This window comes from Stylophora pistillata, chromosome 2, assembly GCF_964205215.1.
Source record: "Stylophora pistillata chromosome 2, jaStyPist1.2, whole genome shotgun sequence".
Classification (NCBI taxonomy): domain Eukaryota; kingdom Metazoa; phylum Cnidaria; class Anthozoa; order Scleractinia; family Pocilloporidae; genus Stylophora; species Stylophora pistillata.
In genome coordinates, this window is record NC_142520.1 from 29,417,789 (window position 1) to 29,441,392 (window position 23,604).

At 37.4% G+C, this 23,604-nt stretch overlaps 1 protein-coding gene and 2 long non-coding RNA genes across 7 annotated transcripts in view; 2 read left to right on the top strand and 1 right to left on the bottom strand.

Moving 5' to 3' along the window:
* Positions 1 to 23,604, bottom strand: part of LOC148738252 (uncharacterized) — a 72,539-nt gene that overhangs the window by 39,502 nt on the left and 9,433 nt on the right. For 2 of the 5 annotated variants that reach the window (XR_015997050.1, XR_015997048.1), the window contains exon 1: positions 10,632 to 11,001. The exons of 2 other annotated variants lie outside the window; for them this stretch is intronic. The gene's annotated coding sequence lies outside the window, so the exon portion shown is untranslated. Of the gene's footprint in view, positions 1 to 10,631; positions 11,002 to 17,172; positions 23,481 to 23,604 lie in introns of those variants that run through there. One more of the 5 variants, XR_015997045.1, reaches the window with a different exon arrangement.
* On the top strand, positions 4,719 to 8,920 carry LOC111325735 (uncharacterized). Its single transcript, XR_002694367.2, has 2 exons — positions 4,719 to 8,240; positions 8,443 to 8,920. It is a non-coding gene; the product is annotated as an uncharacterized LOC111325735 (long non-coding RNA).
* On the top strand, positions 11,644 to 16,854 carry LOC148738253 (uncharacterized). Its single transcript, XR_015997054.1, has 2 exons — positions 11,644 to 16,527; positions 16,730 to 16,854. It is a non-coding gene; the product is annotated as an uncharacterized LOC148738253 (long non-coding RNA).

The window sequence follows — 23,604 nt, forward strand, 5'->3', positions numbered from 1 at the left end:
AACCAACTTGTTTGAAAATGGAAATTGTGGTTTTTGGAGACGGATATTTTGACACTTTCTTGTATCAAGAGTAAACTTACTTTACAGTCTTTGAAATAATGGTTGATACAAACTTCTCCAATAAAAACGACACTTGCATATCTCCCTCCCCTTACATCACTACAACCTTACTCCTATGTCGCGTGTTGTATATGCAGCAGAAGTAACTATAAAAGAGTTCATTGTGTGTAGATAGATTTCAGTTGATCAGTAAGTTCTTATTTTTTTAAAAAAAAGCAATGCGCGCACGTAATTCAGTGATGTTTCTTAAATTGTCACTTCAGCACTTATCATCACACAATCCGTATTGTAAAAAAGAAAAAGTGAAGGAGTGTCGCATTGAACTAAGCATTTGTTTCTATACTGTGAAGTGAATAAGAAAAAAATTGGACTGATGTTGACTGACAACTTACACTTGCTGCATACAACAAGCATATTGACATTAATTATTGTAAAGTACATTTACGTGTAATCTGTAAATTTTTCATTTCGATTCATCGATGTAACCTACTCCTCAACTCTGAGAATCGAAGTCGATTGATATTAAGATCTGTCCGAAAACAACAAAAATTTCCAGGAAATGTAGGAAATGTCTCATTGGCATGATCTCGAATACTTCAAACGCCTCCGAGAAGGCTCGGGAAGAGAGGGTTATTTATCAATACAATCAAAAATGACTTTGTTGAACTCGTTGTCATATGGCTGACGAATTTTTTTTTTTAATTTTAACCAGGTGGATTTAATCTTTAAGCACTTGCGCGAATAGTAACGTCAAATGTTAAACCGCAAGAAGGACACCAAGGATAGCAACGAAATCAAATTATTTTGCGGATCACGTACTGTGCGAGTAAGTCAACAAAATAAATTACAGATAGGAATAAGTCAGGGAAAAGGAGTGTTATGTGGATTCGATGTGTACGAAGCCTCCTGCTAAAAGGATTTTATGAAGGATTTAGTGCTGATCCACCTCTGAACTGCAACATCAATTCAACGATTCAACTTACCGAGAGGCAATTCAGATGAAACTATACTTATAAAAGCACAATGGCAGCGCCTGATGTACCTTAATTGTTTTCCACTTCTTACTGTTGCTTATTAGGAAAACCTTTTTTATTCGGATTATATTATTTTAATCTTTTGAAACCATTCAACATTATAGTAACTAGACTAGAGCTGATCTGGGACGTAAAACCTTTAGAAATAGAACTGTAATTGCATGGTATTCATTACCTGATGAAATTGAACATTGAGGACAATCCTATTGCTCTGCTATTTACGTATTATTAAATTATTTCAATTGTTACTTTAAGTTTTAATTTTTAGGTGTCAGAAGCCTACTTCCAAAGTTGGATGATATCCGTATCTTGTTAAAGAATTGACCACTTGACATCTTTACGATTTCAGAAACATGGCTTAATGCCTCGATACTAGATCAAGAGCTACATATTCCAGGGTATTCTGTTTTTCGACAAGATCGCACAGATAAGCAAGGTGGTGGCACGGCAGTATATGTGCGGGATGGCATTCCCTTTCATCCTCGTCCTGATCTGAACGAAACTTCACTCGAAAACTGCTGGATTGAAATCACCCGACCGAACACCAAGAAACTCTTCGTATGCTCTATTTATAGAGCCCCTGATACATCACTGCCCAATTTTATTGACGACTTGAAAGCTACATTATCAAAGCTCCCAAATGAAGCTGAACTTGTTCTTCTAGGGGATTTTAATGTTGATTACTCTGGCAAACAAAAGTCAAATTCATGCTTGAATTCAAAGTTGGAGACCTTAGCAAATTTGCATAACCTGGACCAACTTATTCATTCTCCCACGAGAGTAACCGCCAACAACTCATCATTGATTGATCTCATCTTTGTGAATAACAGCCATCACGTTGTTAACAATGGTGTGATTCACTTGGCTCTGAGTGATCATTCCCTGGTGTTTTGCACCTTAAAAGCAGGTGTTCCCAAGGCTCCTCCGCGTGTTATTGAATATCGTTCATTTAAACACTATGATAAAGAACGCTTCCTTCAAGATCTTAGATCAAGAGACTGGTCTCCCGTTTACAACGCAAATGATGTCAATACTGCTGTAAATACATGGTGTACAATCTACTCCAGCATAGCTGACTAACACGCTCCCATAAAAATTCAAAGAGTTAAAGGCCTAAAGACCCCGTGGATGACGCCCGAGCTCTCTAAACTAATGCAAGATCGAGATCGATTCCATAAGAAAGCACTGAAATCAAATTCTGCTGCTGTTTGGTCTACATATCGCAAAGTCAGGAACAAAACAAACGAAGAAGTGAAACAAGCCAAGTCTAATTATTTCCAAGAATGTATCAACAATAACAAAGACAATAGTGCTGGTCTCTGGAAAACCCTAAATGAAATTACAAACCGCGAAAATAAATCTGGGAGCGGTCCTACGTGTATCTCTTCTGACGAGGTTTTGCATAACAATCCTTCTTCAATTGCAAATGTCCTTAACGATTATTTTACATCTATCGGGACACGTCTAGCCAACGTTATAGGAGATCGATGCACCACCTGTCAGTACCCTTCCTAGGTTACCTCATCACCTTCAGTTTTCAACTTCTCTGACATAAAACAAAGTTTCGTGCGGAAATACCTAAGCTCTCTAAGAATTAAAAAGGCAATTGGACTCGATAAGATCGGCGCCCGCCTTCTTAAAGATTCTGCTGATGTCATCATACCGTGCCTTACCTTTTTGTTGAATAAATCGCTTTCTTCTGCTGTTTTTCCGGCTATATGGAAAAAGGGAAAGGTGGTTCCAATTTTTAAGTCTGGTGACCGAACCAGCGCAGGTAATTTCAGACCCATTACAATCTTACCCGTTCGAAGCAAGATCCTCGAGAAAGCTGTTCACCGTCAACTGTTTACCTTCCTCAAGGAGAACAACCTTTTGGCCCCTGAACAGTTTGGGTTTCGCCCAAACCTCTCAACTGAGGTGGCCCTTGCTCATCTCACTGAGAATATCCTGGATAACATGGACAATGGCTTTATTACAGGCGCTGCGTTCCTTGACCTTAGCAAGGCATTTGATACAGTCGATCACCAGATTTTACTAAAGAAACTGCACTTCCTAGGTCTAAATCAAAATTCAATGGATTGGTTTAAGTCCTATCTAACTGATCGTGAGCAGGTCACCACAATCGGAAACTGTCTCTCGTCTCCGAGGCCAGTCACAGTCGGGGTGCCCCAAGGAAGCATACTTGGACCACTCCTGTTCATCATATACGTTAATGATCTACCTCAATGTCTCAAGTATTGTAAGATCATTCTCTACGCTGATGATACTTTAATCTATTATTCTGCCAAATCAACTCAGGACGTGGAGACCTTTCTAAACAAGGACCTCGAATCTGCTTCGCTTTGGCTACAGTCTAATCTCCTTACTCTTAACTGTTCTAAATCTAGATTTCTTTTATTTGGGGGTAAACGCCGTCTGAAGTCGTTACGCACTGTCGCTATCCATATCAACGACAGTCCGCTGGAAGAAGCTAGCTCTCTCAAATACTTGGGTGTAACACTGAACGAAGATCTATCCTGGGGTGATCACGTTAAAAATATCATAAGCAAAACAAATCAGCGACTGGGACTTGTCAGAAGAATCAAGCATCTTTTACCATTACACGCTCGGTTGATACTTTACCATTCTCTAATTCTTCCAATTTTTGACTACGGTGACATTATTTGGGGTGACAAAAACAATGTTACATTAATGAACGATCTCCAAACCCAACAAAACAAGGCAGCTAAAATCATTCTTGACAAGGCCAAGTATTTTTCCGCCACCGATGCTCTTGAGTCCTTAAAATGGAGGCGTTTAGATCGAAGACGACAGATGCACCGATGCGTTTTTATTTTTAGATGCTTGAATAACATCATTGACTTTGATTTTAATTTTAAGCATAACACTGCCTTTCATAATTATAATACCCGCCAGTGTAACAAACTGCATCTTCCAGCTCCCAAAACAAACTGGGGAAAATAAAAACTAACATATCAGGCATCAAATGATTTTAACAATCTTAACCCAGATATTCAGGAATCTAAATCAATTTTATTGTTTAAAATGAAAGTGCAGTCTTTATCGTAATATTTTGTAAATTACCAATTTTTCGCTTCTTTTCATAATCTTAATTATTGTGATGTAGCAGTTCTATCCCTTTAGCTTATATATTTCCTCAACGTCTGTAATTTGTATTTTGTTTTTCCTTTATTAATTTATTTCATACAGGGCCGTTCTGAAAACCACTTTTTGTGAGAACGCACCCTGTCTAAAGATTATTATTATTATTATTATTATTATAGGTGATTTCTGTTGTTAGCTAGTGGTACTATGTCTACTAAGCTTAAAGTTACCTATTTTGCCTCATCTATTTTAACAAACAAAATTATTTACTATTTATTGAACATTTGTTGTTGCGTCTCATTTATCCATGGCCATCTTTCATTTTTCCGTCCAAACAAACCAACTTTGCAATCTCTTCTAAAAAGAGATTGTCGTTCAGTTACGTGCGGAAATGCGTGGGCTACGAGATGTTATTTGAAATGCAATACAGAAGTAAATTTGATGAATCTAGTTTGCCACATTTGACAGACAAAAAACCCAGTTATTTCAAAACTTGATGTGTATCTTGAAAAAGCAGGTTTTACTTGCTTCAACTGTTCAGTTATCATGAAATTTTCCAGACTTCAATTATGCTCAATAAGAGTGCTATTTCAAGAATATTTTAAAATTTGAATGGCTTAACTCTCTTTTAAAGAAAACACAAATTATTTTACACTTCTCACTACATACTACGTCCTTAACAAGTTATCCAGAATGACTTGTTGGGATTTTAATTGGCTCATGCAAAGCTTTACAACATTTGCGGTTAGACAAGAGATGATGCCACATTATTATGTAACCACCACTGGTATTTTTTTTTTTCATAAGTTCAAAGTCCTCTTCAGCACTAGCAGTGGCTAGCGAGAGTGAGTATAATGTCGTGCTTGAGAATTTCGTTTTCGGTTAGAACGCTCGAAATGAATACGCACTAAAAATGTAGACACTAGACCCATACTAGAAGCTGTGGAGCGTCAGCTTCTGAGGAGGCCGGTCCACGAACTCAGAGAGAAACGCGAGGAAAACTGAAAGGTAACCGCAGATGAAACTCGAATTAACTCAAGCAACTGAAATGGTACTTCGCTAAGGATTCTGCGACGACATGAAAAAGCCGACGAACAACACTGAGATGACTCGAATTGACTCAAAGGCTTTACACATAACTAAGTTTTTGGAGCGAAGATATAACCTTTGTAAAAAACATTGACGATCAGCAGACGAGGTATGGTGCCTCGATTTGACTCGAAGGCCTTACACATGACCGAGTGAAGACATAACCCTTGTAAAAAAAACAAATGACCACAACTGAAGATAAGTGGTACACTTCTTTCATTCTTTTGTCTCATGTCATTGTGTGGTTTCTGTTATGGTTATGCTTTGATTTTCTTGAAACGACCACATTGATAATACAATAAAGCTTTCGGCGACGTGTTCCTTTTTGTCTCATGTGCGGTTTTGCTTTTTATCAAACAATTTCTGAAAAATAGAGACATTAGTTGGGGATTTGAATGTATTTTGAAAATTCCTTTGGATATCGTTAGTCTGTAACGGTTATGATAACGAGTTCACTCGATACTGGTATCAATGTGAAAAGCCTGTTTATTTTCGTGGACAAGTGTGGAAACGATCGAGAACAAAGCACAATTACAAAGAAACAGATGGCATATTTATCTAAAAGAAAATAAGGAAAATTTAATTTTTTCCGCCGTTTATTTGCTTGTGACAAGATAAACATCCTAAAGTATGTGATTACTGTGAGCAATCACTAAGTTTCCCAACATATCACCTCGAATCGTGTACACCTAGAGTATTTTTCATACAGCGAAGTGGTGTACAGCCGTGCGTATATGATGTGCGCTATTTCACTTCAGCTGCAAACTTGAAGTTCCCGGTCGTTTTTTGTAGTCTTCAGGCAGTTCGCAATTACCTGGTAAACCGGAAAAACTTGTCCACTAAAGCTCTGTTTTCGTGCACAAGTTTTGTTCGTTATGTTATAAAATAAGAGTTATGGATGCTGTTAGGAAGTTCGGAGAGCGTACTCGATATATACGCGCTGAGCATGCAGCAACTCTTAGCTGTAAAGAATGAACCATATTTTTACAATCTGCATTAATCAGTTCTCTTTTAAAATTACCCAAAATCACGCCAAAACGTAAGCGTTGAACAGGACGGCGATGATTAAACCATTTTACACCCAAAATTTAAATATCAATTTTCCGCCCTGTCATGCTCATACATATCTAATAATTCAGTCCTTTCTGAAAACTTGGTTTGATCTGCCCTAAATCATTGCCTTTCAACGTGAAATTTGTGAATATTATAAAGAGAAATTCAGTTTTAGATCATTACTGAGAATTAAAGGCTTAATTCATGATGAAATAGTAATTATTCCTATCTTTTAAGATGTTGTTATGTTTTGCCATTTTATAGTCTGTTATCAGTAATGAAATCGTGTGGACCTGGCAATCAACCAACACTGAATGAGGGGGGCTTTGGGATTTTCGGTTTTGCGGTTTTGACTGTTTTTTGGATCGGTTTTACGGTTTTTGGGCCAAAAAGGTTCGGTTTTTTGGTTTTGATGTTCATAGCGGTTTGCGGATTTACATGTTTTTGCATTCAGTTTTCAGTTTTCACGAAACTGACACTGATGCGGTTTCCGGTTTTTCCTTTTTGACCCCTTTAAAGGTGAAAGTGTGGCGGTTTTGTCAGGTCTGCGTGCGGTTTTCGGTTTTGTTGCCTTTTTTCGTCGGTTTTTCGGTTTTGGAGGTTTTTCCCCCTGCTTTTGCGGTTTCCCAGAGGCCCCAATGCCCCCCCCCCTCCTGAATGCACTCTGTTATTTTTGGATGCCTGACAATATGAAGCAGGATATCTTATTCAAACAGTTACTGATGAAATAACATAAGAACTTATTGGATCATATCTTTAATTTGCTCGTAAATGCATTTAAGGATGTTGTTTAAATAGCTATGAGAAAACCTCAGGCCAACTCATGATATCAGACAATCGTCGTCCCCTGCCTTTCCTCTCTGTAAATTGAACAATGAAAATTTCTATGTTAGTCGACAATATATATCCCGAGTAAACACGTAGCCGCGTGCCCTGTTCCTCATACATCAATAATCGATTCCTAATCTATTACGTCATTTAACGTTCCTGTGCAGCATAAACGCACAGGGGATTGATAAAAATCCAGCGGGGAAAAAAAATGTCTTAGGCCCCTTTTGTATGACACCAATTAGCCAAAAGTTGAATTTTTTTCCTTCAGACTACATGTAATAAGCCTTGGATAGGTGATATTTGTTTCAATGGGGAGGTTTTGCCCCTACAATGGCTCGTTAACTTACACTTTTATACTTTACCTAATAGAGGACCCTTATCTAGAGAGGGTTTCGATCAGTTCTAAAGCCATTTAGTACAAATGAGTCTCAAATGTCAGTAATCTCAACAATTTTGTTCAAGAGATTAATAATTGACTTAATAATTGATTGAATTGATTTAATAATTGATTAATAATTGATTAAATAATTGATCAGGATTAGCTGAGTACACGAATAACTTCTGACTTTGTAACCTTGTTAATAAAAAACTCAAACATAGTCATCCCAAAGTGTCTGTGGTCTTGAGCTGTTTGAAGTGCTATCAGATGTCAATTAAGGCGGGCCCTACTTGGTATCAGTGGGTGATGTTTGATACGGGCCAACTACCAGACGGGATTAATTTCTGACCAGCAGTCTGTGCAATTGAAGCTGCCATTTGTGTTTTGAGAAGCTTATGCTCCTGGCTATCAAAACGCGTGCGCATAAGCCAAAACTGGATATTTGGTGACATCAAACGCAAATTCCAAGATGGCGTATACTCTAAGAGACGCAATACATTTTCCCTTCTTAGCTCTTTTCGACGCTTTATAGTGTCCTTCTACAGTAGCACTAATAGAGGCTTGCCGCAGAACGACAAAATTTAAGAGGGGAGTAAAAATATGAGGTCTGTGTAGCATTTACGTGCGATTCAATCGTGAGTGTTCCGGTTCCAGTGTACATATCTTAACGACAAGGCATGAAAAATAAGGTAGGTAAAAACCTTCATTAGGCTTATTAGAAGTTGCCTTCGGATCCAATGTAAAATTTTCTTGTATTTGGTGGTATCTTTGATCGTATTACAACGCCTTTTCGTTCAGTGGTGTGATTTTTGAAGATTAAGCACCAAGTTTCGTCAAGTAATTCATCGTTCGAATTGATGATTGAATGTTCTGTTTTATGCTCTCTTGCAGTCCGATGGAAGATAGAATTGCTCCCTCACCCCTAAGATGGCAGTTAGTTGTAACAATTCTAACAAAAACACGAACAGTTCAGATTTGTAATACAACAGCACTTTGAAATAAAGTTTAGTTCTCGATATTGATCTCGACAACAGAGAGATCCATCGAAACAACGTCTTGGCTTGAAGGAGAACTGAACGCCGTTTGATTTGTGACGCTTACAAAGCTATGAGAAACTTGAGAAATGTTTTAAGGGTAGGAATCAGCTTTGATTTTATATTAATCGATTAAAAACCAATCAACTGCCCATTTCTAGAGGAATTCACAGATTAATGATCCACAACCACTACTTTCATGCATAAGTTAAATTTACGGTTTTCATTTGGAAGTAAATTCAGTTTTCTTTTATCTGATAAAAAGACACACATCACTCAAGTACAAATGAGTACCAGGGATCACAAATAATCAAATAAATAATTGCTTTACTTGATTAATGTTGAGTCAGACGAAGCAGAAGATGAGGCCCTATAGGAACTCGAAAGTCATCGAACTTTGCCTTCAGAAGACAAAAATTTCACATAACTTTAAGGTAATTCCATATAATTCGCCCTTTTTTTTGTTACACGTATGGTGAAGTTCCCTAAATTCTAAGTGATTGAGTTCAGTTTGAATTAATCTTGTGCAAAGTGCTGGGACAATTTAAAAATCGAAATCTAATACTATCTTATTGTGAATTTTAGAGCTCAATAGGAACCCTGGTTGGCAACATTTTGTTACTTTCGGAGAATGCCATGCATTTGTAAAAACAAGAGTTTCATAATGAATTAGAGAATCTAAACGGTAAGCTTTGTTTAGCAAATTGCTTCAGTTTTTTAGTCAATCAATTCACTCATCAATTTTCAATCGATTAGAATTTTGAGGTTTGTTAACTTTTGCTGTCCGCAGTATTACCACTGAGCAAGATAGGTTAGAGGCAAAGTTTGCACCTTGAGAAGGAAGAGGGTTGCCATAAACATTTTTCTCTACTAAAAAATAATTAAAAATGATTTTGAACATAATCTTCTCAATCGACGGATAACTAAAATGGGGTCAGGTGAGGCATCTGAAAGGTGAATACATTTTGCACAAATTTCATCAAACGTTTCTATGTTGGATTTTAAACAGAAATTATAAAATTCCCAGGTGAATTCAAGAGGCCCTATCATAAATTTTTCTCAAGTTCATAGAGTGTTTACTAACAGCTCTGAGGCATAACTTGCTCATCCGTCCAATTAGAGTAAGAAAAGTTGGCTGGTTAGATCGGCCAGCGAAAAAAGACACAAACAACGAAGCTCAAGTTTATTTTGGGAGCCCTCTTACCATGTACATCCTTCTTAGTGAGTTTACTTTCTGACTTACCGAATTCATGGAAAGTGTTCATTCTAAGCCAGCCAGTTCGACTGCCGTTGATTACTATTGAAGGTCGTACACAGTTAGGTCTAGGAAACCTAGCCGTTAAACTTATGAGAAACTGACAAGTTTGTCAGGTTCCCTAACCAGTATCCTTTAACTATAGTTAAGTAACAGAAATCCCAAGGCACTGTGTTTCGTCGCACAGAATTACCTGCTCAAGAATTTGCAAACTTCTTTTGATTAAAGTTGTATTCAAAGGGCACGGTGCGGTAGGTGAACAGAACAGTGATGGCGAAAGTAATTGAACCACCAGAACATAAATTTCCTCGGCTTATCTCGATTATCCCAAAATGGGCTCTTGCGTTTCGCGTCTCTCCGGCGCAACTGACGCTGATTCCTTTAGCAGTCTGACTGCCATGTTTTGGTTAAGCGTATTAATCAGTCAGGATCACAGGAACTTACGTATGCATCTCTGGCTATAGCCCAGACTGGTGCTTCCGATGGGACTTTAGCTGGTGAACTAAGCCCTTTCCATCAGGAGCATTCAATACATTTTTACATATAGTTGATTGATCATATTTTTTTCGATAAAATTAAGGCAGCTAGAGTTACTGAGCACCCTCGTGAGAAAAAAAAATTGAGGCAGCTCAGCTCACGGAATTGAACGCCGAGAACATTCGAAGGAGTTGTCATCGCTTTTGTCCTAGATCTGTTTTTTTTTCTTTGCATGGTTTTATCCAATGAATTTTTCATGAGAAATGAACACACAGATTTAATCTCATTAACGAAGTTGTGCATTCATTACGTACACTTCATTAACGCACTTCGCAGCGTTAATCTCGTCTCCTCTTTCTACCACTGCTCAAAAGTTCTGGTCTTGTTGTCTGTACTTTTTTTTTTCAATTTTTTTTTTTTTATTTCCACTGCTTTGTGACAATTCTTAGATAATTCCTCTTCGGCTTCAAAAAATCTGGCGGCCGTCACTGCAAAAAAAAAATTCATCTGAAGCAATCCCAACTTCGACAACTTCGCTTTCTTCTGCTGTTTTTCCGGCTATATAGAAAAGGGGAAAGGTGGTTCCAATTTTTAAATCTGGTGACCGAACCAGCGCAGGTAATTTCAGACCTATTACAATCTTACCCGTTCTAAGCAAGATCATCGAGAAAGCTGTTCACCGTCAACTGTTTACCTTCCTCAAGTAGAACAACCTTTTGGCCCCTGAACAGTTTGGGTTTCGCCCAAACCTCTCAACTGAGGTGGCCCTTGCTCATCTGACTGAGAATATCCTGGATAACATAGGCAATGGCTTTATTACAGGCGCTGCGTTCCTTGACCCTAGCAAGGCATTTGATACGGTCGATCACCAGATTTTACTAAAGAAACTGCACTTCCTAGGTCTAAATCAAAATTCAATGGATTGGTTTAAGTCCTATCTAACTGATCGTGAGCAGGTCACCACAATCGGAAACTGTCTCTCGTCTCCGAGGCCAGTCACAGTCGGGGTGCCCCAAGGAAGCATACTTGGACCACTCCTGTTCATCATATACGTTAATGATCTACCTCAATGTCTCAAGTATTGTAAGATCATTCTCTACGCTGATGATACTTTAATCTATTATTCTGCCAAATCAACTCAGGACGTGGAGACCTTTCTAAACAAGGACCTCGAATCTGCTTCGCTTTGGCTACAGTCTAATCTCCTTACTCTTAACTGTTCTAAATCTAATTTGGATATATCAACAAAAGTTGAAATGGTAAATTGGCCACCGTAATGATTACAAAAGCTGAAGTTTCGAGCGTTAGCCCTTCGTCGGAGCGAATCATTCGCTACGACGAAGGGCTAACGCTCGAAACGTCAGCTTTTGTAATCATTACGGTGGCCAATTTACCATTTCAACTTTTGTTGATATATCCAAATTATTTCGTTACTCCCACCGACGCAGCCCCAAACAGTTTCTTTCGAAACTATCAGCCTTTGTTCTAAATCTAGATTTCTTTTATTTGGGAGTAAACGCCGTCTGAAGTCGTTACGCACTGTCGCTATCCATATCAACGACAGTCCGCTGGAAGAAGCTAGCTCTCTCAAATACTTGGGTGTAACACTGAACGAAGATCTATCCTGGGGTGATCACGTTAAAAATATCATAAGCAAAACAAATCAGCGACTGGGACTTGTCAGAAGAATCAAGCATCTTTTACCATTACACGCTCGGTTGATACTTTACCATTCTCTAATTCTTCCAATTTTTGACTACGGTGACATTATTTGGGGTGACAAAAACAATGTTACGTTAATGAACGATCTCCAAACCCAACAAAACAAGGCAGCTAAAATCATTCTTGACAAGGCCAAGTATTCTTCCGCCACCGATGCTCTTGAGTCCTTAAAATGGAGGCGTTTAGATCAAAGACGACAGATGCATCGATGCGTTTTTATTTTTAGATGCTTGAATAACATCAGTGACTTTGATTTTAATTTTAAGCATAACACTGCCTTTCATAATTGTAATACCCGCCAGTGTAACAAACTGCATCTTCCAGCTCCCAAAACAAACTGGAGAAAACAAAAACTAACATATCAGGCATCAAATGATTTTAACAATCTTAACCCAGATATTCAGGAATCTAAATCAATTTTATTGTTTAAAATGAAAGTGCAGTCTTTATCGTAATATTTTGTAAATTACCAATTTTTCGCTTCTTTTCATAATCTTAATTATTGTGATGTAGCAGTTCTATCCCTTTAGCTTATATATTTCCTCAACGTCTGTAATTTGTATTTATTTTTCCTTTATTCATTTATTTCATACAGGGCCGTTCTGAAAACCACTTTTTGTGAGAACGCACCCTGTCTAAAGATTATTATTATTATTATTATTATTATAGGTGATTTCTGTTGTTAGTTAGTAGTACTATGTCTACTAAGCTTAAAGTTACCTATTTTGCCTCATCTATTTTAACAAACAAAATTATTTACTATTTATTGAACATTTGTTGTTGCGTCTCATTTATCCATGGCCATCTTTCATTTTTCCGTCCAAACAAACCAACTTTGCAATCTCTTCTAAAAAGAGATTGTCGTTCAGTTACGTGCGGAAATGCGTGGGTTACGAGATGTTATTTGAAATGCAATACAGAAGTAAATTTAATGAATCTAGTTTGCCACATTTGACAGACAAAAAACCCAGTTATTTCAAAACTTGATGTGTATCTTGCAAAAGCAGGTTTTACTTGCTTCAACTGTTCAGTTATCATGAAATTTTCCAGACTTCAATTATGCTCAATAAGAGTGCTATTTCAAGAATATTTTAAAATTTGAATGGCTTAACTCTCTTTTAAAGAAAACACAAATTATTTTACACTTCTCACTACATACTACGTCCTTAACAAGTTGTCCAGAATGACTTGTTGGGATTTTAATTGGCTCATGCAAAGCTTTACAACATTTGCGGTTAGACAAGAGATGATGCCACATTATTATGTAACCACCACTGGTATTTTTTTTTTTCATAAGTTCAAAGTCCTCTTCAGCACTAGCAGTGGCTAGCGAGAGTGAGTATAATGTCGTGCTTGAGAATTTCGTTTTCGGTTAGAACGCTCGAAATGAATACGCACTAAAAGTGTAGACACTAAACCCATACTAGAAGCTGTGGAGCGTCAGCTTCTGAGGAGGCCGGCCCACGAACTCAGAGAGAAACGCGAGGAAAAATGAAATGTAACGTCAGATGAAACTCGAATTAACTCAAGCAACTGAAATGGTACTTCGCTGAGGATTCTGCGACGACATGAAAAAGCCGAAGAACAACACTGAGATGACTCGAATTGACTCCAAGGCTTTACACATAACTAAGTTTTTGGAGCGAAGATATAACCTTTGTAAAAAACATTGACGAACATCAGACGAGGTATGGTGCCTCGATTTGACTCGAAGGCCTTACACATGACCGAGTGAAGACATAACCCTTGTAAAAAAAACAAATGACCACAACTGAAGATAAGTGGTACACTTCTTTCATTCTTTTGTCTCATGTCATTGTGTGGTTTCTGTTATGGTTATGCTTTGATTTTCTTGAAACGACCACATTGATAATACAATAAAGCTTTCGGCGACGTGTTCCTTTTTGTCTCATGTGCGGTTTTGCTTTTTATCAAACAATTTCTGAAAAATAGAGACATTAGTTGGGGATTTGAATGTATTTTGAAAATTCCTTTGGATATCGTTAGTCTGTAACGGTTATGATAACGAGTTCACTCGATACTGGTATCAATGTGAAAAGCCTGTTTATTTTCGTGGACAAGTGTGGAAACGATCGAGAACAAAGCACAATTACAAAGAAACAGATGGCATATTTATCTAAAAGAAAATAAGGAAAATTTAATTTTTTCCGCCGTTTATTTGCTTGTGACAAGATAAACATCCTAAAGTATGTGATTACTGTGAGCAATCACTAAGTTTCCCAACATATCACCTCGAATCGTGTACACCTGGAGTATTTTTCATACAGCGAAGTGGTGTACAGCCGTGCGTATATGATGTGCGCTATTTCACTTCAGCTGCAAACTTGAAGTTCCCGGTCGTTTTTTGTAGTCTTCAGGCAGTTCGCAATTACCTGGTAAACCGGAAAAACTTGTCCACTAAAGCTCTGTTTTCGTGCACAAGTTTTGTTCGTTATGTTATAAAATAAGAGTTATGGATGCTGTTAGGAAGTTCGGAGAGCGTACTCGATATATACGCGCTGAGCATGCAGCAACTCTTAGCTGTAAAGAATGAACCATATTTTTACAATCTGCATTAATCAGTTCTCTTTTAAAATTACCCAAAATCACGCCAAAACGTAAGCGTTGAACAGGACGGCGATGATTAAACCATTTTACACCCAAAATTTAAATATCAATTTTCCGCCCTGTCATGCTCATACATATCTAATAATTCAGTCCTTTCTGAAAACTTGGTTTGATCTGCCCTAAATCATTGCCTTTCAACGTGAAATTTGTGGATATTATAAAGAGAAATTCAGTTTTAGATCATTACTGAGAATTAAAGGCTTAATTCATGATGAAATAGTAATTATTCCTATCTTTTAAGATGTTGTTATGTTTTGCCATTTTATAGTCTGTTATCAGTAATGAAATCGTGTGGACCTGGCAATCAACCAACACTGAATGAGGGGGGCTTTGGGATTTTCGGTTTTGCGGTTTTGACTGTTTTTTGGATCGGTTTTACGGTTTTTGGGCCAAAAAGGTTCGGTTTTTTGGTTTTGATGTTCATAGCGGTTTGCGGATTTACATGTTTTTGCATTCAGTTTTCAGTTTTCACGAAACTGACACTGATGCGGTTTCCGGTTTTTCCTTTTTGACCCCTTTAAAGGTGAAAGTGTGGCGGTTTTGTCAGGTCTGCGTGCGGTTTTCGGTTTTGTTGCCTTTTTTCGTCGGTTTTTCGGTTTTGGAGGTTTTTCCCCCTGCTTTTGCGGTTTCCCAGAGGCCCCAATGCCCCCCCCCCTCCTGAATGCACTCTGTTATTTTTGGATGCCTGACAATATGAAGCAGGATATCTTATTCAAACAGTTACTGATGAAATAACATAAGAACTTATTGGATCATATCTTTAATTTGCTCGTAAATGCATTTAAGGATGTTGTTTAAATAGCTATGAGAAAACCTCAGGCCAACTCATGATATCAGACAATCCTCGTCCCCTGCCTTTCCTCTCTGTAAATTGAACAATGAAAATTTCTATGTTAGTCGACAATATATATCCCGAATAAACACGTAGCCGCGTGCCCTGTTCCTCATACATCAATAATCGCTTCCTAATCTATTACGTCATTTAACGTTCCTGTGCAGCATAAACGCACAGGAGATTGATAAAAATCCAGCGGGGAAAAAAAATGTCTTAGGCCCCTTTTGTATGACACCAATTAGCCAAAAGTTGAATTTTTTTCCTTCAGACTACATGTAATAAGCCTTGGATAGGTGATATTTGTTTGAATGGGGAGGTTTTGCCCCTATAATGGCTCGTTAACTTACACTTTTATACTTTACCTAATAGAGGACCCTTATCTAGAGAGGGTTTCGATCAGTTCTAAAGCCGTTTAGTACAAATGAGTCTCAAATGTCAGTAATCTCAACAATTTTGTTCAAGAGATTAATAATTGATTTAAGCAACTGATCAGGATTAGCTGAGTACACGAATAACTTCTGACTTTGTAACCTTGTTAATAAAAAACTCAAACATAGTCATCCCAAAGTGTCTGTGGTCTTGAGCTGTTTGAAGTGCTATCAGATGTCAATTAAGGCGGGCCCTACTTGGTATCAGTGGGTGATGTTTGATACGGGCCAACTACCAGACGGGATTAATTTCTGACCAGCAGTCTGTGCAGTTGAAGCTGCCATTTGTGTTTTGAGAAGCTTATGCTCCTGGCTATCAAAACGCGTGCGCATAAGCCAAAACTGGATATTTGGTGACATCAAACGCAAATTCCAAGATGGCGTATACTCTAAGAGACGCAATACATTTTCCCTTCTTAGCTCTTTTCGACGCTTTATAGTGTCCTTCTACAGTAGCACTAATAGAGGCTTGCCGCAGAACGACAAAATTTAAGAGGGGAGTAAAAATATGAGGTCTGTGTAGCATTTACGTGCGATTCAATCGTGAGTGTTCCGGTTCCAGTGTACATATCTTAACGACAAGGCATGAAAAATAAGGTAGGTAAAAACCTTCATTAGGCTTATTAGAAGTTGCCTTCGGATCCAATGTAAAATTTTCTTGTATTTGGTGGTATCTTTGATCGTATTACAACGCCTTTTCGTTCAGTGGTGTGATTTTTGAAGATTAAGCACCAAGTTTCGTCAAGTAATTCATCGCTCGAATTGATGATTGAATGTTCTGTTTTATGCTCTCTTGCAGTCCGATGGAAGATAGAATTGCTCCCTCACCCCTAAGATGGCAGTTAGTTGTAACAATTCTAACAAAAACACGAACAGTTCAGATTTGTAATACAACAGCACTTTGAAATAAAGTTTAGTTCTCGATATTGATCTCGACAACAGAGAGATCCATCGAAACAACGTCTTGGCTTGAAGGAGAACTGAACGCCGTTTGATTTGTGACGCTTACAAAGCTATGAGAAACTTGAGAAATGTTTTAAGGGAAGGAATCAGCTTTGATTTTATATTAATCGATGAAAAACCAATCAACTGCCTATTTCTAGAGGAATTCACAGATTAATGATCCACAACCACTACTTTCATGCATGAGTTAAATTTACGGTTTTCATTTGGAAGTAAATTCAGTTTTCTTTTATCTGATAAAAAGACACACATCACTCAAGTACAAATGAGTACCAGGGATCACAAATAATCAAATAAATAATTGCTTTACTTGATTAATGTTGAGTCAGACGAAGCAGAAGATGAGGCCCTATAGGAACTCGAAAGTCATCGAACTTTGCCTTCAGAAGACAAAAATTTCACATAACTTTAAGGTAATTCCATATAATTCGCCCTTTTTTTTGTTACACGTATGGTGAAGTTCCCTAAATTCTAAGTGATTGAGTTCAGTTTGAATTAATCTTGTGCAAAGTGCTGGGACAATTTAAAAATCGAAATCTAATACTATCTTATTGTGAATTTTAGAGCTCAATAGGAACCCTGGTTGGCAACATTTTGTTACTTTCGGAGAATGCCATGCATTTGTAAAAACAAGAGTTTCATAATGAATTAGAGAATCTAAACGGTAAGCTTCGTTTAGCAAATTGCTTCAGTTTTTGAGTCAATCAATTCACTCATCAATTTTCAATCGATTAGAATTTTGAGGTTTGTTAACTTTTGCTGTCCGCAGTATTACCACTGAGCAAGATAGGTTAGAGGCAAAGTTTGCACCTTGAGAAGGAAGAGGGTTGTCATAAACATTTTTCTCTACTACAAAATAATTAAAAAATGATTTTGAACATAATCTTCTCAATCGACGGATAACTAAAATGGGGTCAGGTGAGGTACCTGAAAGGTGAATACATTTTGCACAAATTTCATCAAACGTTTCTATGTTGGATTTTAAACAGAAATTATAAAATTCCCAGGTGAATTCAAGAGGCCCTATCATAAATTTTTCTCAAGTTCATAGAGTGTTTACTAACAGCTCTGAGGCATAACTTGCTCATCCGTCCAATTAGAGTAAGAAAAGTTGGCTGGTTAGATCGGCCAGCGAAAAAAGACACAAACAACGAAGCTCAAGTTTATTTTGGGAGCCCTCTTACCATGTACATCCTTCTTAGTGAGTTTACTTTCTGACTTACCGAATTCATGGAAAGTGTTCATTCTAAGCCAGCCAGTTCGACTGCCGTTGATTACTATTGAAGGTCGTACACAGTTAGGTCTAGGAAACCTAGCCGTTAAACTTATGAGAAACTGACAAGTTTGTCAGGTTCCCTAACCAGTATCCTTTAACTATAGTTAAGTAACAGAAATCCCAAGGCTCTGTGTTTCGTCGCACAGAATTACCTGCTCAAGAATTGGCAAACTTCTTTTGATTAAAGTTGTATTCAAAGGGCACGGTGCGGTAGGTGAACAGAACAGTGATGGCGAAAGTAATTGAACCACCAGAACATAAATTTCCTCGGCTTATCTCGATTATCCCAAAATGGGTTCGGGCGTTTCGCGTCTCTCCGGCGCAACTGACGGTGATTCCTTTAGCAGTCTGACTGCCATGTTTTGGTTAAGCGTATTAATCAGTCAGGATCACAGGAACTTACGTATGCATCTCTTGCTATAGCCCAGACTGGTGCTTCCGATGGGACTTTAGCTGGTGAACTAAGCCCTTTCCATCAGGAGCATTCAATACATTTTTACATATAGTTGATTGATCATATTTTTTTCGATAAAATTAAGGCAGCTAGAGTTACTGAGCACCCTCGTGAGAAAAAAAAATTGAGACAGCTCAGCTCACGGAATTGAACGCCGAGAACATTCGAAAGAGTTGTCATCGCTTTTGTCCTAGATTTGTTTTTTTTTTCTTTGCATGGTTTTATCCAATGAATTTTCCATGAGAAATGACCACACAGATTTAATCTCATTAACGAAGTTGCGCATTCATTAAGTACACTTCATTAACGCACTTCGCAGCGTTAATCTCGTCTCCTCTTTCTACCACTGCTCAAAAGTTCTGGTCTTGTTGTCTGTACTTTTTTTTTCAATTTTTTTTTTTATTTCCACTGCTTCGTGACAATTCTTAGATAAATTCCTCTTCGGCTTCAACAAATCTGGCGGCCGTCACTGCAAAAAAAAATTCATCTGAAGCAATCCCAACTTCGACAATTCGTTGCTAAACAGTTTTCAAGAAATCATAATCATAATAATAATAATAATAATAATAATAATAATAATAATAGTTTAATATTTGTAGTGCGCAAACCATTTACATATGATCAAATGAAATCAAACCTTCTTGTCGACAAAAAGTACGCTAGTGCTGAGAAAAGTTCTCTTCTCACTTAGTCAATATTTAATAACTTTGCCACGAATGTGATAATAATAATAATAGTAATAATAATAATAATATTAATAGTAATGATAACGGTGATGATGTACCTATTTTGAAAATAAAAATGATAATGATAGTAGTGATGACAAAGACAGTAATAGTTATAAATATAGTAATTAGAATGTAATAATATAATAGTAAAAGTGGTAACTGATATTGTTATCATAATAATAATCAGAATAATAATCGCAATGATAATATTATTAATAATATAATCATAATAATACTGATAGTGAAATCGCTCGAACTTGATTTATGAAAACAGTGGCCGTTCCATTAGTGGTTGGTGATCATGGATCTGAAAGAAAAGCATTGAGAAGTAAATCAATAAAATTCCTGGATATATCAAATTGCAGGAAATCTAGAAAACAACTCCAATAGGAACAACATTTATTCTGAGAAATTCTTATCCATCGAGTAAAGTGAAAGGTCACTCTTCCAGCGCCTTGGGATCATCGGTTTGGTCGCAGCCTTAGATGACGGAAACGGAAAAAATTTAAAAATGATAGTAATACTGATAATAACAATGATATACAATGAATATATGAAGCTCCTATATTTTGAACTGCGGTTGTAGATACGTATGATGCATGATCCTCGCAGTAGAGAGCGCTATTTATGGAATAGCGAAAATCAGACCTGAAAAAAATCAGGCCTTTACGGGATTCGAACCACCGACCTCTGCGATACTAGTGCAGCGCTCTACCAATTGAGCTAACAAGCCAACTGGGAGCAGGCTGTTAAGTTGATTCGTAATAAACCCGTGATGATCATACGTATCTACAACCGCAGCTCAAAATATATGAACTTCATATATTCATTGTATCTGATTTATCATCACGGGTTTATTACGAATCAACTTAACGGCCTGCTCCCAGTTGGCTTGTTAGCTCAATTGGTAGAGCGCTGCTCTAGTATCGCAGAGGTCAGTGGTTCGAATCCCGTACAGCCCTGATTTTTTTCAGGTCTGATTTTCGCTATTGCATAAATAGCGCTCTCTACTGCGCGGATCGTGCATCATACTTAATAACAATGATATTAATAATAACAATAATGATAAAAATGATCATAGTGATAATAATGTTAAGAGCATCATTTGTTTACAGCTCATATCCAGCATAAGTTTCTCCCTTGAGGTTTGCCGTCCGGTAATCATTTTCGCTGAGTTGTTGAATTATGTCGAAAGCAGGAAATTTCCACCACGCCTTGAAAAAAAAAGCAAAATGACGCTTTATAAAATAACTTACATACTCCAAGCGCCTTGATCGGTTAAAAACCTGTCTTTCATTGCACCAGCAAACCCTCAGAAAATTGAAACATTTAAAGTTTGTTTAGAAGAGCAATATAAAGCACTTTCTATCGCAACCCACGCGGGATATCGAGAGAACACTCTAGGAGTTTAGAAATCACTCGCGTCCGGCTCGTGATTAACAAATTTTTTATTGTTGTTCACTAAAAATTTCAATACCGATAAAAACAGTTAAATAAACAGTACCAGACATTCAACTATCACCCACAGAACTATGGTATTGAAATCTGCGAGACGTTGTCTAGTCTTCTCAGGCTTATTTGAAAAGATCTCAGACTGCAAATTATGCGTGACCTCAAGTAGCGAAGACACTAATAGCAATGCAGTTTATCGATACAAAATTCTATCGCAGATAAACATCTGTAAACATATTTTCCTTTCTGATTATCATCCACCGTTTGTAACCAAGCTGTTACATCTTCTGACTTCATGAATGGATCATTGCGTTAAATCGATCAAACCATACAACGAAAAAAAAAAAGGTATTGAGTCTAGAAATGGTGGAACTCCGTGACTCAATTCTGTTCTGAGGGGGGTCAGAAACTCTGGTTTCCGACGCAAAAACAATCAGTACAAACTCTAGTTAAAGCAAATATATCTAACTCTCAAAAGAGAAACGACAGTTTTGAGTTTAAATTCACAAGATATGTTTCGACATTCTCATGTCATCTTCAGTTGCAAATGAGGTTTTCACGGTTGTACATTTGAATTTGTATTAAGGTACGTTACAAATTACGTGTCAGGGCTTGCGTTACAATTTGAATATTAAATAGGCGAAAAATGTAAATAGCGCGCGCTTGACAAGATCAAAAAAAATAATAATAATAATAATAAAAATGATAAAATAAAAGACCAAGGAACAACATAATTAAAAGGAAAGAGACAATTCTAGATGCTTCAATTGCTGATTAAGAATGGGTTTTTCCCACTCAATATGCAATGCCTCTTCGATCTTAATTTGGTATTTTGAAGCGGCAGAATCTAAGATCGTGAGACATTCAGTATCACAAGAGTCAAGACAGGCCCTTGATGATTGCAAGTGCTTGTAAATATGCGAAGTTTTGTCCGACAAGAGGTGCTCACGATCTCGTGTACAAATGTGGCGAGTGGTCTCACCGATACATCTTAAAATGCATAAAATGCACTTGAAAGAAAGGGTTTCGTTCATCAGTCAAGGCCCTGTCGGAAATATCTTTGATGTTTCCGAGATGTCAACAGCTATCTAACTTTCATCTGTCTGGGCCATAGCCACGACTGTAGATGCAATTTTTCTCGATCCTGATTGGTTGAAACGCTTAACGAAAACATTCGCTTGACCACGAAAGGAATCAGCGTCAGTCTCAAGAGACGTGGAACGCTTGAACTTGCTCTGACTTTGTAAAGATAAGCAAATTAAAGAGATTTTATTCTCCAAGGATTCGTTTAACTGTTTCTCAAGATGCTGCAATATATTTAAAAGGGGTTTGCATATACGAGATAAGAGCCGAAGGTGGAACTTTGTAAATGTGGTCAATATCTCGCGAGATCGAAGGGAATATGGTCAAATAAGACATATTTTTCAATGAACAGGGTTCAAACGCCAGTATGTTATAAATGGAAAGTCTTTCATGAATCTACGTTTCTCATAAGAGAAGATATTCAGTCTGGTGGTTCAGTTATATTTCTAACCGCTTAACCGGTGGAAAACTCTGTGATTACTCGCAACTTTAATCGAAAGAGGCCTGCCAATCATTATACCGGCGAAACTGAACAGGTAACAACTACATCAAAGTTGAACCATAATACGTTAAGGACACTGGTTAGAAAACCCGAATTATTTCTCTGTTATATGTTCTACCATACCTGAGAGGGCTTTGTAAATCTATTAAGGATCTCCAATGGCGACCTGCCATTGTTTGTATTTTAAATTCACAACTGAAGTGTGTGAATAAGATTTTATCCAGAAGCTGTTTACTTTGTTAGTGTTTTCAGACCTCTTTGTTACACTCAGAGATTAAGATATGAGGCACTGGAAAAGTTCAAATAGAACCAATTATCCTACTTTTTTAAACAAGAAACTAAGTTCCATTTGAGTGCCACAATTTAAGACATGTATCATGTATCATGCAAACAATATCAGGAATATTTTCTCAGTATAAAACAAAAGTGTTCTTGAAATTTCACACTCTAGGGAACTGCACCACGAGTTTATTTAAAGGCCAGTACTGTTCGGAATTAGATGAGAATTATGTTGAGTTTTTATCTTTTAGTGCAAAGCTCATTGTGTTACTTGAATCTTGTATACGGCCTCATTAAGCAAGGTCTAACTCAACAGTAACCGACTAGAGCAATGGATTTACTTCGAAATAACATTGTTTATTAGTTAAGCATTTGTTATAACCATCCCTATTTCATTTTCTAAAATAAAAATAAAAAATTTAGAATAATGCTCATAAGCATTGGTTGGGGATCATTCATTTGTGACATCCTTCAGTAATATGCAGTCATAAAACTATTATTTAGCAAAACTAATATTTACCATACAGACATCTCCTGAAATTTACGATAGAAGCTCGCACGATAGGAACTTACGGATGATGATAAACAAGTAGCTATAGAGGCGCCAAAAACGGCGGACTCTTCTTCCTCAAGCGAAAGAACTCTTTTGGCAAGAAGCACCTCTGTTTTCACAGTAAGATAGAGTTAAAAAACTTCATTTCGAATCGAAGTACCGTTGTCTTGCATATATATCTGAAATGTTCCCGTTTGCGTCAGCATATTGCCACACAACTGGCATCTTAATGGTTTGAGGCAATTTTGTTTTCCATTAGACTGCAAGAGCATAAAGTGTATCAAGGCATGATCAATTCGAGCGATGTGTTATGTGGCGAAAATTATTGCCGAATCTTTAAGGGTGCAAAAGTGCGCGAAAAGGGGATAATCGACCAAAATTACC